The sequence below is a fragment of the Odocoileus virginianus genome, chromosome 6 (genome assembly GCF_023699985.2).
Source record: "Odocoileus virginianus isolate 20LAN1187 ecotype Illinois chromosome 6, Ovbor_1.2, whole genome shotgun sequence".
Taxonomy (NCBI): Eukaryota; Metazoa; Chordata; class Mammalia; order Artiodactyla; family Cervidae; genus Odocoileus; species Odocoileus virginianus.
In genome coordinates, this window is record NC_069679.1 from 8337157 (window position 1) to 8351558 (window position 14402).

The 14402-nt window shown below is 36.8% G+C and overlaps 1 protein-coding gene across 2 annotated transcripts in view; it reads left to right on the top strand.

The window, feature by feature from the left end:
• PIAS1 (protein inhibitor of activated STAT 1) overlaps positions 1-14402 on the top strand; it is a 124684-nt gene that overhangs the window by 19156 nt on the left and 91126 nt on the right. The gene's annotated exons all lie outside the window — the stretch shown is intronic.

Here is a 14402-nt window from a genome sequence, read left to right on the forward strand (position 1 = left end):
CTACAGAGTATTGAGCAGAGTTCCCTGTGCTATACAGTAGGTCCTTGTTGGTTATCTATCTTAAATATAGCATTGTGTACTTATCAGTCCCAAACTGCCAATCTCTTCCTTCCCAGGTAACTGTAAGTTTGTTCTCTAACTCTGTGAGTCTGTTTCTGTTCTGTAAATAAATTCATTTGTATCTTTTTAAAAAAAAGATTCTGTATTTAAGTGCTATCATATGATATGTCTTTCTCTGACTTACTTAGTATTATAATCTGTAGGTCAATCCATGTTGCTGCAAATGGCATTTTATTCTTTTTAATGACTAGGTAATATTCCATTATATAAATGTACATCTTCTTTATCCATTCATTTGTCAGTGGATATCTAGTTTGCTTCCATGTCTTGGGTGTTGCAAACAACACTGCAGTGAACTTTGTCGTTCATGTATCCCTTTGAACCATGTTTTTCTCTGGATACATGCCCAGGAGTGGGATTGTTGGATCAACACACACACACACACACACACCCCCTAGGAATAAACCTGACCAAGGAGGTGAAAGACTTTTATGATGAGAACTATAGAACATTAGTAAAAGAAACTGAAGATGATTCAAAGAAATGTAACGATACCCCATGCTCTTGGACTAGAAGAATTAATGTTGTTAAAATGGCTATACTGCCCAAAGCAACATGCAGATTTAACACAGTCTCTGTCAAATTACCCATGACATTTTTCACAGGACTAGAACAAATAATCCTAAATAGGGAACTGTAAAAGAACCAGAATTGTGGAAGAATCCTGAGGAAAAAGAATAAACAGGAGGCATAACCCTTCCAGACTTAAGATAATGCTACAGTAATCAAAATAGTGTGCTACTGGTACAAAAACAGACATATGGATCAGTGGAACAAGATAGAGAGCCCAGAAATAAACCCACACACTTATGCTCAATTAATCTTCAATAAAGGAGGCAAGAATATAAGATGGGGGAAAAGGCAGTCTCTTCAGCAAGTGGTACTGGGAAAGTTGGACAGCTGCATTTAAATCAGTGAAGTTAGAACACATCCTCACACCACACACAAAAATAAACTCAAAATGGCTTAAAGACTTGAGTATAAGAAAAAACACTAAAACTTCTAAAAGAGATGATAGACAAAGCATTCTCTGACATAAATCATACCAATAATTTCTTTGGTCAGTCTCAAGGCAATAGAAATGAAAACAAAAATATACAAATGGGACCTAGTCAAACTTAAAGCCCTTGCACAGCAAAGGAAGCCACAAACGAAAAGACAGCCTGTTGTAATGGGAGAAAATATTTGCAAGTGACATGACCAACAAGGGCTTAATTTCTGAAATATACAGACAACTCTTTAACAACCCAGTCGAAAAATGGGCATAAGACTTTCCAGAGAAGACATATAGGTGGCCAAGAGGCACATGAAAAGATGGTTGTCATTGCTAATTGTTGTTTAGTTGTTAAGTCATCTCCGACTCTTCTGTGATCCCAGTGGACGGTAGCCTGCCAGGCTACTCTGTTCATGGGATTTCTTAGGCAAGAGTACTGAAGTGAGTTGTTGTTTCCTTCTCCAGAGTAGCTTCCTGACCCAAGGATCAAACCTGTGTCTCCTGCTTGGCAGGCAGATTCTTTATCACTGAGCCAGAAGGGTAGCCCTGCTAATTATTTGAGAGATGCAGATCAAAACTACCATGAGGTACTACCTCACACTGGTCAGAACAGCCATCATTCAAAGGTCTACAGATAACAAATGATGGAGAGGATGTGGAGAAAAGGGAACTCTTCTACACTGTTGGTGGGAGTGTAAGTTGGTGCAGTATGGAGGTTCGTCAGAAAACTAAAAATAGAATTACCATATGATCCAACAATTCCACACCTGTGCACGTATCTGGACAAAACTAATTCAGAAAGATACATGCACCCCTATGTTCATAGTTGCACTCTTCACAATAGCCAAGACATGGAAGCACCCTAAATGTCCATCGACAGATGAATGGATAAAGATGTGGTTCATACAAACACTGGAATACTACTCAGCCATAAAAAAGAATGAAGTAATGCCATTTGTAGCAAAATGAATGGATCTAGAGATTATTATACTAAGTCAATCAGAGAAAGACAAATACTATATGATTATCACTTATATGTGGAATCTAAAATGTGACACAAATGAGCCTTTCTATTAGATTGGTGCAAAAGTAATTTCAGTTTTGCATTGTTGAACTTTGCTGTTTGATATTGGAATCTTTCTTAATTGTGGCCATGTTATACATCATTTTAATGTGCATTTCTTGCTTTATGTATTTTGTTAATGAATTATTACTTGCTGTTTATTTGTATTTTAGACTATGGAAATGATGTTAGACAAAACGCAAATTCTAGCAATTTTCTTGTTTAAGTTCAAAATGGGTCATAAAGCAGTGGAGAAAACCTGCAAGATCAAGAATGCATTTGGCCCAGGAACCGCTAATGAACATATAGTGCAGTGATGGTTCAAGAAGTTCTACAAAGGAGACTAGAGCCTTGAAAATGAGGAGCACAGTGACTGGCCATCAGAAGTTGACAACGACCAAGGGAGAGGAGCCTCAAAGCTAATCCTCTTACAGCTAACGGGGCAAGTTGCCCAAGAACTCAATGTTGACTGCTGTATGGTCACTTGGCATTTGAAGCAAATTGGAAAGGTGTAAAGACTCGGTAAGTGGGTGCCTCATTAGCTGATCACAAATCAAAAAATTGTCATTTTGAAGTGTCATCTTCTCTTATAATTTGCAACAACAGTGAACCATTTCTTGATTGGATTTTGACATGTGACAAAAAGTGAATTTTATACAACAACCAGCAATAACCAACTCAGTGGTTGGACTCAGAGGAAGCTCCAAAGCACTTCCCAAAGCCAAATTTGCCCCCCAAAAAGATTCATGGTCACTGTTTGGTGTTTAGCTGCTGGTCTGATCCAGTACAGCTTTCTGAATCCCAGTGCAACCATGACATATGAGAAGTATGCTCAGCAGATTGATGAGATGCACTGAAAACTGCAATGCCTGCTGCCAGTATTGGTCAACAGAAAGGGCCCAGTTCTTCTCTGCGACAGTGCCTGACTGCGCTTTGCACAACCAGTGATTCAAAAGTTGAATGAATTGGGCTACAAAGTTTTGCCTCATCTGCCATATTCACCTGACCTCTAACCAACTGACTACCACTTCTTCAAGCATCTTGACAACTTTTTTGCAGGGAAAATGCTTTCACAACCATCAGGATGCAGAAAATACTTTCCAAGTGTTCCTTGAATCCCGAAGTACAGATTTTTATGCTACAGGAAACAAATTTATTTCTTATTGGCAAAAATGTATTGATTGTAATGGTTCCTATTTTCCATTAATAAAGATGTGTTTGAGGCTAATTATAATGATTTAAAATTCAGGGTTCGAAACCATAATTACTTTTGCACGAACCTAATAGAAAACAAACAAACTCACAGACATAGAGAACAGACTTGTGGGGGAAGTGGGGGAAGGAAGGGCTGGGATCAACACATTGTAATATTAACAATTATTATATATGTATTTATATATATAATATGATTTTTATATATATATATATATAAAGCTTCAGTTACATTTCCCTGAAAAACATTGCTGTTTTAGGGGAACTTTGAGGGTTGAATACTAATTTATTGAACAGATTTTTAAAAGGCCATTTAAGTGTTGTTTCTTCCAAGCTAGCCAATATGCCTAGCTAATTTTTTTTTTTTAATCATTTTAAACTTAGGATGCAGCTATTGGTATTGTTTCTTCTCTGTCAACGAATCTCTGTTTTTGATCTTTGAATGGAAAATTATGCCCTTATAGATTTAGGAAAGAAAGAATTGAACTTGCACTTTAAAGAATATTATTGCTTTGACTATATGGAGAAATGTTCTGGAATTTGATTCGTTATGCGTTTAAGGAATGGCATTGAGTTTTTATTTTTGTTTGATTATGATAAGCTCATAATATATGTATGTATTTTACTTTCTAATAACAACAAAAGGTAAATTATTCTTTTAGCCTAATTATAGTACATTTCTTTTTCTTGTTAGCTGGTTTTTTTGACCTTTAGATATACGAGTTAAACTTTTTTCCTAATTTTGTGCTTAAAAAAAATTACTTCTTCCTTGACAGTAACATTGGCATTGGTTTGCCCCCCCGCCTTTTTTTGTTTGTTTAATGTTCTGGATATGTAAATGTGGGTGCTGTTAGGTTTTTTGACATCAGAGGCTTGTAAGTAGCTGATTTTCCCTCCTCCCTAAATTTCAGGAAGAGTTTGTAGTATGTTTTCATGGTCTCACCTTGAAATGCATTTTTATATACATTAATGGAATTTCTCCAAAGAAAATATGAGCATTTTCTTAAACTTGCTTTCACTATTATAAAAGCTTTGCATGTAAATATTTATCATACTGATCTGTTCTGAAGATAATGATCTGTGTAAGTTTTGTAATACTTTAGCAATTTTGCTTTATTAACAGTATTACCTTACAGTAAAGGATGTTTCTGTTGTTTCTCTTAGCTGTAACTCGTAGAATAATCAGGTGAGAGTATTCTATTTATGTAGAAAAGGAAGGGGTATTATCATTAATAGGTTTCTGATAGGATTTAAAAGAATACTTAGACAAGTTGTCACTGTAGGACTTGGCTTTTCCATGCAACCTATTTTTTCCCCAATATTTCTTAGTAGTTTGTGAGCAGTCATTCCCAGGATTTTTCAGGATATTTGTATAATGCACCTCAGTGTTTGTACCAGCACTGTTTTCAATAGTCAAGACATAGAAGCAGCCTAAATGTCCATCAGCAAATGAATGCATAAAGATGTGGTATATATACACAGTGAAATACTACTCAACCATAAAAATGAAATAATACCCATTTGCAACAATATGGATGGACCTAGATGTTATCATACTATGTGCACTAAGGCAGGGAAAGACAAATACTATTTGATATTACTTATATGTGGGATCTAAAATATGACACAAATAAATTTACAAAACAGAATCACACTCACAGACATAACTTATGGTTACCAATGGGGAAGGGGAGTGAGGGGGATAAATTAGGAGTTGTGGATTAGCAGGTGCAAACTACTGTTTATAAAAGAGATAGACTACAAGATCCTACTGTGTAGCATAGAGGACTCTGATCAATATCCTATAATAAACTGTAATGTAATAGAAATTTAAAAAATAAAAAATAACATTTATGAGAATTCTCTGGTGATCCAGTGGATAGAACTCGGTGCTTTTAATGATAGGGCCTGAGTCCAGTCCCTGCTTGGGGGACTAATTAAGATCCCACAAGATGTGTGGCATCCCCCTCCCCAAAAGATGGATATCTTTTTTTCTAAGCTTGTTTTTCTCTGAGAGCTATAAGTCAAGACTGGTATATAATAACCTGAATTGTTTTTCTTGTGCACCCTGGACAATGTTTATTGAATAATTACCTTAAAATTGGAGAATCCTGGGGGAAAGTAATCATCTGTCTCCTAAGTAGTTGAACAGTCTTATTTGTAATCTTTAACTTTGTTATCTGAAGAGGAATTTCTTATCATGTGCCATTGGCCTCTATAGCCTAGACCCTGTTATATCTCAAGTGTTAAGGGTGATCTGTATGAATATTTAAGAAGCAAAACTCTCAGATTTTGTGGGTGACACAAAACTGGGAAGAATATGTTAGATGACAGAATCAAGAGGAATTAATTCATCATCACCATCATCTCCAGTGCATTTACTGGATATCATCTACCATACTTAGCATAGGTAATGTGGAGAAAAGTGTCCCTGAAAATTTCAAAGTCTAGGGGAGGACGTAGATTAGAAAATCATGTAATACTGTGTGATAAGTGCTACAGTTGAGACTGCAGGGTGCAATTCTTAAACAGCATTTTGAAAGGCTGTAGTGATGAACATGAAAAAAATGAAGTTTAACAGTACTATATATAAAGCTATATTTTTAAATTAAAAAAAATTAGAAGATGAGGGGGTTTAAACTAGTAGCATTTCATGTGAAAACAATTGAATAAAGGTTTTAGTTAACCTCAGTCTTAATATGAGTGACAATATGATGTGGATGTGACTCCCTGCCCCTGCTGAAAAAAAAGCATAATATAAAACATCCTTCCACCTGCCTAAATAAAATAATCCTGTCAGCCTAAAATGCCTTATTAGGTCGCACTGGTAGAAATAGTTGTATTCATAATAAGATAGATAATACTAAGAATAGTCAGACTTTTATCTGGATTATATCACTCACTCTGAGTATGATGGACAGCAGAATGCTCATGGAATAAGGAACCAGGCTGGGAAGGGGTCTCTGCCAACAGAATGAAATTTTAAAACCATTGAGCGTCAATTCACAGAACTTTTCAATAATATGTGCTGTTTTAAGATTGTAAACTCATAGTTCACAATCTTAAGTGTTTCAGCAGAGGATGGGAGACCATCAGTTAAGGAGATTACAAGTAGAACTTCATATATTAGATGAATAGTTGAACAAGAAGATTTCTAAAGTTCTATTTTAAACTAACAGCATTGTAAGTCAACTATATGTCTGTAAAAATAAAGTTCTATTTTATGTTATGATCCTGTGATTCTGCAGTTTTTAAAAACATCATTTCATGGACTTTCCTGTTGGTCCAGTGAGTGGTTAAGACTCTGGCCTTCCATTGTAGGGGTTGTGGATTCAGTCCCTGATTGGGGGAGTTCTTGTGCCATGCATTATGGCCACACACAAAAAAATCACTTCAGATTACTTACTAGTTTCTGTAATTGTCAGTACTGCCCAGCATCGTGTGGGCTTTGTCACCTGACTTGCAAGTCTGAACTCCACTGTTGCTAGCTCTGACTTCGGTTGAATAGGTCGCACCTGTGACCCTCACCTAGTTCTTTTCTCTTGATACTTTTCCCTCTAAGGTTTTTTACTAATCACTTTTCTGGGACCCAAATTGAAGGCAATGATTGAAAGACTTTGCGTAGTTACAGAGTGCGTTTTTTCCCTCACTGTTTGTTTTGTTAATATTTTAAAAATTAATTTAGTTTTTAAAATTTCTGTCTGCACTGTGTAGCATGTGGGATCATAGTTTCCTGACCAGGGATCAAACCCGTGCCCCTTACAATTGGAAGCTTGGATTTTAACCACTGGACTGCCAGGGAAGTCCTGTTTTGTTAACATTTATCTCTTCCTCCTTTTCCGCTTAACTTTCCGATAGAATGCAGTGGAATTCTCTAGGCTGGAATACTGGAATGGGTAGCCTTTCCCTTCTCCAGGGGATCTTCCCAACCCAGGGACTGAACCCAGGTCTCCCGCATTGCAGGCGGACTCTTGACCAGCTGAGCCACCAGGGAAGCCCAAGAACACTGGAGTGGGGAGCCTGTCCCTTCTCCCGCGGATCTTCCCAACCCAGGACTCGAACTGGGGTCTCCTGCACTGCAGGCGGATTCTTTACCAACTGAGTTATGAGGAAGCCTTAATAGAGTTATAGTATTACAGAATTTTGAGGATTTGAAGAACCTTGGAGAAGCTCTAGTCAGTCTCACATTTTTTAAATGAGAATATAGACCCTGAAAAATTGTGATTCAGTAAATTAGTGGCCAAGTCAGTACTAGAATCCAAATTCTACATATACTAGTACCATATTATGTTGTATTTGTACCTAGCACATAGTCGGTGTTGTTAGTTTTGATAATTGAATTAATATGATTTATGGCCCTATCTCTGAAGAATAGCTTATCTCTTTGTGTTCATTGTTTGTTCCAGTATTCCCTCTTTCTACAACTCATTTAGGGCTCATTCATAAATCCAGAAACTGTTACACACCTATGTACAGAGCAACTTTTTACATAAAGTCTTGTTTTTCCTACCTGTGTATAAGAAGTTTAGCAATGTGTTAGAATTTTAAATTCTTGATTTTTAAATTAAACTAAACTTTTTTATTTTAAAAATAATATTTTATCCAAATTTTAAACTGTTTTGGTTTGAGTTTGTTATTTTTAGTATTCAAGTTATCATCTAGAAGGAGCTTTTAAAGGACATATCTATCGGTTTCATGAAATGTGGTAGTACAGAAATGGGAATGATGTTTAAATTATCAAAAATCAAAGCCATGGTATGCGATTTCAACAGAATGTTAGGTTTGTACTTTGCTTAAAGCAGAATGGAATCTTCATGTTTTGTCATTATATTGGAGCTAAATGCAGCCCATGTGATGGAAGATACCAAAAGAGGAAAGGTAGTCAGCTAGAGGAGTAGGCACTGCAGGTCATTTTTCGGTCATCTTATATTGAGAAATCAATACAAGATGAGAAATTGGGTGGAACAAGGTTATGGAGAAGTATGTAACCAACCTAACTTGCTCCTTTAGTAGAAACTGTCTAACTAGGTTTTCTGGTTGAACTGGACATTGCTGACAATTGCTAATCTAACAACTGTTTAATTATTTCAAATGAAAAGGATTAGAAATGATCCCAAGGTCAGTTCCACTGAAAGAAGAATCCAACTTTGAAAATAATGAATAAAATATTTTGGTGTACTGTACCATCTTTAATGTGTGTACAGTATTTTAGATAATTGGGTTTTTATGTGGATAGAAAGCAAAAGTATAAATGAAGTACTTTGTTGAACGGGCATTGTTAAACGCTTCTTTTGTCTGCCTTTAGAATCCATTTTGCTTTATGATTGGTTGCAAATTGATACCAGATAAAGATTCGTTAATGTAGAGTCTGCTTCATGACTAATCCTTTAAAATACTGCAGTGGGAATGTGTGAACAGGGGTAATTAGTGGTTCAAAAGGAAGTACCTAATTCTTATTCAGAATTTAGTTATGACCTTTAATAACATAGGGTCATAGCTAATGAGAAAGTAACATTGGCACTTTTTATTTATCTCAGAAAGCACTCAGTCTACAGTATTCGTCACTATTGCTTGATTATTTATCTTTCTCAGGGTATGGTCCCTTCCTCTGTGGTCAAAATAGTGTTCTTATACAGGCACACACAGTCTGTGTATATGTGTGTTGTGTGTATATCTGTGTGTGTAAAATCTTAAATATGAGAAGAGATTAAGTTGAAATGTGTTCTTATTTAAGGACCTCTTCTTCCTCCCTCCCCGTTCCCCTACTGTGTTCTGAGGACACTGGAAGCCAGCCTTTTACTGCCAAACCAGGAGGTTGAAGGATTCCTTTCTGCCAAAATTGATCAGATAAAAGGAAAAAAAGGAATCCTCATGATAGCCAAGTTTCTTGCCTGATCACCCTGGAGTGAAGTACCCTGGTCTGGTCACTGACATAGTTCATCTGATCATCTTTGTCATCTTACTATTAGATACAGGGCTTCCTGGGTGGCTCAGAGGTAGAGACTCTGCCTGCAATGCAGAAGTTGCAGGAGACAGCGAGTTTGATCCCTGGGTTGGGAAGATCCGCTGGAGGAGGGTGTGGCAGCTCACTCCAGTATTCCTTGCTTGGAGAATCCCATTTACAGAGGAGTCTGGTGGGCTACAGTCCATAGGGTTGCACAGAGTCGGACATGACTGAAGTGACTGAGCACGCACTTAGTATTAGATACAAATGTACAGTCAAAGATTTCCTCTTGCTCAAGGAGGACATGAAGCCTGAGAGGCAGGGACCAGAGAAAATGTAAGAAAGTAAGAAAGACCTCAGATTATAGAGACACTGCAGGCAGCTGAAGAAAACTACAGTGTCAATCACCCAATTTATTTATATCCTCAAGAGAAGAGAAGATACTAAATTTGTGTAAAATAAGAACAAGATGTAGAAGGAAAGGAAAAGAAATGTGTAGCAAACAGAAAAGAACTCATAGAAATTAAAATTTTAAAAGAAGAGTTAGAAGCTATAGTTCAGGAAATCTCCCAGAAAGTAGAGCTAAAGACAAGAGATGTAAATGCAAGAGGAAAAAGAAAATAGAGCAAAAGAGACAGTTTAGGAAGGCCATAATCTAAATAATAGGCATAAAAGAAAGAGAACGAAGTCAAGGGAAGTTTACTGTAAGCAATCTTCCCAGGACTGAAGGACATACATTACTACATGTAGACACTTAGCCATGGTCAGTTCATACAGTTTCAGACAAAACCATGGGAAACTTCTGTAAGGGACACATAGGTGACTGAAAGACTGCCATCAGAAAGACGCCAGCCTGCTTAGCAGACATGAGGAGGAGAGCCTTACAGAATTCTGACGGAACATACTTTCTTGTCTGGAATTCTGTACTGAGCCAAACTCACTTATTAAGTATGAATAAATGAAGATATTTTTAGACAAAGAAGGAATTTTTAAAAAGTGTACTTCCCATGCCCTCTCCTCAGGAAGCTACTGGAGGAAATACCCCACTAAAAAGAGAAAATCCAGAAAGGAAGAAGTGAGATCAAGGAAACGAGGTCCAACATGACGAGTGACAAGGGAATTCCCCGGATAAGTTAGAGGGAAATTCCATCACCACAGTTTTGTGCCAGGCCAAGAGAGCAAGCAGTTCAAATTGGAACCTAATGGAGGGTTTTAAGAAGTATATTTTGAAGAAGGAAGTTAAAACAGAGATTTACCTGATATAGTTGAATATGTTGAGAAGAAAGTTGCACTTTAGCAGTTTGCAGATGAATTAACTATTACCAAGGAAACCAGATCTGAAAGAGACACGTGCACCCCAGTGTTCATCGCAGCACTGTTTATAATAGCCAGGACATGGAAGCAACCCAGATGCCCATCAGCAGACGAATGGATGAGGAAGCTGTGGTACATATACACCATGGAATATTACTCAGCCATTAAAAAGAATTCATTTGAATCAGTTCTAATGAGATGGATGAAACTGGAGCCCATTATACAGAGCGAAGTAAGCCAGAAAGATAAAGACCATTACAGTATACTAACACATATATATGGACTTTAGAAAGATGGTAACGATAACCCTATATGCAAAACAGAAAAAGAGACTCAGATGTATAGAACAGACTTGTGGACTCTGGGAGAAGGCGAGGGTGGGATGTTTCAAGAGAACAGCATTGAAACATGTATATTATCTAGGGTGAAACAGATCACCAGCCCAGGTTGGGTGCATGAGACAAGTGCTCGGGCCTGGTGCACTGGGAAGACCCAGAGGGATCGGGTGGAGAGGGAGGTGGGAAGGGGGACTGGGATGGAGAATACATGTAAATCCATGGCTAATTCATTTCAATGTATAACAAAAACTACTGTAATGATGTAAAGTAATTAGCCTCCAACTAATTAAAAAAAAAAAAAGAAATGGAAAAAAAAACCCAACTATTACTTCATAGAAAACTAAGCAAATACAAAAATGGTACAGTTATTAAGTAGAAGTAAGGTCTTACAAAAAATAAACAGTAATCATGATGTACTTTTGGCTCATCTTTGAATATTATTTACAGCCATAGTAATAATGTAAGCACCAACAATTGATTCAATCAAAAATGATGATGGGGAGGAGGTAGGGACTTCCCTGGTGGTCCAGAGGCTAAGACTCTGTGCTCCCAGTGCAGGGGGCCCGAATTCCATCCCTGGTCAGGGAGCTAGATCCCACACGCCACAACTCAGAGTTAGTGTTCTGCAACTAAAGATCTTGCATGCTGCAAGTTAAAAAAAGCAAAAAAGATCTTGCATGCCACAACCCAGAAGAGCCAAATAAATGAATAAATATTTTAAAAAAGAAAGATGGAGGTAGAGGAGATGTAACTAATCTAAATCGTTATCTTTTAATAGGAATCAATTTTTAAATTTAAAACAGTTATTTTAAATAACTCTAAAGACCTACTATATAGAAGAAATAGAGGGGGAAATGCCAGAAGACACAGCTAAAAAGACTTGACTGAAAATGGTTGCCTTAAGGATGTGAAAAATGGGGGCAGGGCAAGGGACATGTTTTTCTTCTAAAATTTTGACTTTTAAAACTGTGTGCATTTCTATCTGATTAAAAAGATTCATTTTAGAAAGATGTCTCTCACAGAATGCTTTCTATACAGAATATATTCATTTCTCAGACATTCTAAATTCCTTAGGATTCTGAAAACTATCATTTGGGCATGTAGAGTCAGCTCAGTGCTATCCGAGAAGGCGGTGATTTCTAGTAGTAGCAGTGGTTGATGTTATCCTTAGTTATAAATATTCATTTTGTTATAGTGCTAACAAACGGAGATTTTAAACACATGAAAGATTAAAATACATTGCATTTCAACATTTCAGATGTGTTTAGTTTTCCTCTCTTGTCAACACTTTACATTGTGAATTGACTGCTCCATGTTTCTCTGAAGTTTTTGGTTTGAGTAATAGATAACTTCAGATATTTGTGTTTCCCACCCTCTTTTACTTGGTTTTTTAAATACTGCATGCTTATTACAGTCCTTAAGATTATGCAGAAGCTGCTCCAGTAATAGCAATAGATAGACCCTCATCTTTCACTATATCTGATTATAAGGTGAAGTGGTTAATTTGAATCCAGATGTTTTCTTTTATCTTAACCACCAGTTTTTTTAAGGCTAAAATGTTGAAGCTTGAAGTTGAGATTGAGTATTAAATAAATTGATCTTTTAAAAAATTTTCCTAACTAAAAGGCATGTGGTTTGTTTTCTCTAAAAGACAATAACATAGTATAAAAGTGCGTTTGGAGTAGAAGTAGTTGCGTGATATTCAGCAAATTTCTTAACCTTCCTAGGGCTCAGTTTTTCCATGTGTAAAATGAGGACAGTAATTATGATGAATTATGCATCCTGTGATAACAAAACCAAAAATTATACCTATGTCATTAACTTCTTTCTTTTGATGGTCAGTCAGAAGATTTAATTTTATGTGAGTTGTCAATGTACTCTTCCATAGAAATAGAGCAATAATCCATCTATGCTGCATTTAAATCCTTACATCCATAGAGTTAGGACAAAAGTTCTGAGAAGTTTATGGTAACCCCTGAATGTTGATTTTTGTTTGTGTTAGACTTAGGATGGAATTGAATTGAAATAGAAAGACATTCTGTTTTGAAAACTTTATTGTGTTTTCTCTGTAAAATGAAATATATTTGACCAGTGTCAACTTAAATTTATTTTTAACCTATAATCTTTGAAGCATAATTCATATTATTCTCTAAGAGCACTTTACTTACTAATACAGTGCTTTTCTGTTGAAATCTCTGTTCCTTTTAAAATAAGTAGTAAAAAAATCTTTAAAACTATTCTATAGTTTTAAAATTGAGAAATTGACATTATAGTAATTATTTAACCTCTGATAGCAATCTAAAGAGATATGTCTAATTAAAGAAAGAAAGGATTTGGGGTAAAATTTGTTTTTAAGGCCTGTGTTATATCTTTGAATGAACCTAAGATAGCTTGGGAGTTAGTTTGGAGTTATATTTTAGTTGTATATATAACTTATCCTTGTAGAATCCATCCCCACCCTTTCTTCTGGTAGGACTTTCTAATTTTGTTCATCATTCATTGTCAAGGCATTATTGTTGGGCCGTAGTGTTAGAAGCTTAAGGTAACATGACCTTGTACCATAGAAGTCCTCAGTCTGATCGTGGAATTGTTTGTATAAAAATAAAATTGTAGTACAGCAAAATAAGTGCCAGAATAAAGATATGAAAAATGACCAGTGAGAGTAGTGAAAAGAGAATCATTTAGTTCTGCCAGGCCGAAAGGGCAAGGATGACAAAGTGAGCTTTGAGGAAACCAGGCCAGAGAAGGTAGGGGAAGGGCTCATAGTGTTTTGATTAACCACCTGTGTTGCATACAAAGCTCTTTATACACTTGTTTCTCTGTTTTTCTTAATTGTTTTGTAATGTGTAGGTAACTTCTAGATGATTGGCTTGAAATGGATGTCATTTCAGGGAGTGGCCATAAATTAGGGAAGAAGCCAGTTTAGCTTTTGTGTTACTGGTATTTGGGATGAGGCCTCCCTGATGGCTCAGGGGTAAGGAATCCACCTGAGAATGCAGGAGATGCAGACACGGGTTCGATCCCTGGGTTGGAAAGATCTCCTCGAGGAGGAAATGGCAACCCACTCCAGTCTTCTTACCTGGATGATCCCATAGACAGAGGAGCCTGGTGGGCTGCAGCCCATGGGGTCGCAGTCAGATGCACCTGAGCACACATGCACGAGTGTATAAAACAGTTGGGAAAATAGAGAGCACATGGTAAGCTTACATGTGCCTTTCATCCTGACGCCTTCTGTCAGTGGTGGTAAAGTCAGGATCCTGCTGTTAACAGCTGTTACGATCTTGGGTCGTATTTCCCTTTGGGTTTCATTTTCCTCAACTTTAAGATGAGGGAATTGGTATACATTGATATTTCCTGTTGGTGGTCTCTTAGTATTAAAAGTTGGGTGAAAAGGAGAAAGAAATTTGGGAACAGAGA